Raw genomic sequence first — 839 nt, 5'->3', positions numbered from 1 at the left:
GCTCCTTGCAGAAGGCTCTTTTAAAGGAAGATCTGATTGGCACATCTCCATGCTAGCCACAGAAATGTATTTAAAGTATACCTTCTTCCAGAGTCTCCTCCCCACCCCCTAAACAAAAGCAAAACTAATAGACTGTTGATATCTAGAGAAAATATTAATCTTTCCCTTAAGCAGAACTGTAGAAGAATTCAGAACCTAGCACAGTACCTGGCATATAATATACACCCATGAGTATTTGTTGACTAAATTATGTCAATTGATTCTTTTCCTCTCATCAGGTCTAATAATATGGTACTCTTTATTAAAGCCTACTACTTTAGATTTAACATTTCTAATTCTCACAACTCTACAATAGGAACATTGTGAGGCATTTTTATAAGTAAATAGGCTGAGGCTCAGAGAAGTTAAGTAACGTGGCCAAGGTCACGTAGCTACTAAGTAGTTCTAGGTCTCAAACCCAGGGCTGCCCTGAAGCCTGTCACATGTTCCCTCTCCTCTTTGTCCTTAGTGGCTGTAGAAAAGTGAATTGATGTAGGTGATAGGTGACCATCACATGAGAGCTAGAACGGATCTTAGATGTTATCTAGACCAGTAGTACTTGACCCTGGCCAAACATCAGAACCACCTGGAGAACTTTTAAAATATTCAGATGATCAGGCCTCATTCAAGACCAATTAAATCACTACTTCTGGGGGTGGGTCCAGGCATCTATATTCTTTAAGAAACCTTTTCAATGTGGGAAGTTCTAATACTACCAGGGTAGAGCACCACTGGTCTAGTCTAACCCCTTCTCATACTACAGATTAGGTAACTGAGTCCCAGAGAGGGGAAGTTATAAC

Source organism: Galeopterus variegatus, unplaced genomic scaffold (assembly GCF_000696425.1).
Source record: "Galeopterus variegatus unplaced genomic scaffold, G_variegatus-3.0.2 Scaffold1213, whole genome shotgun sequence".
Taxonomy (NCBI): Eukaryota; Metazoa; Chordata; class Mammalia; order Dermoptera; family Cynocephalidae; genus Galeopterus; species Galeopterus variegatus.
This window is presented reverse-complemented; position numbering follows the sequence as displayed.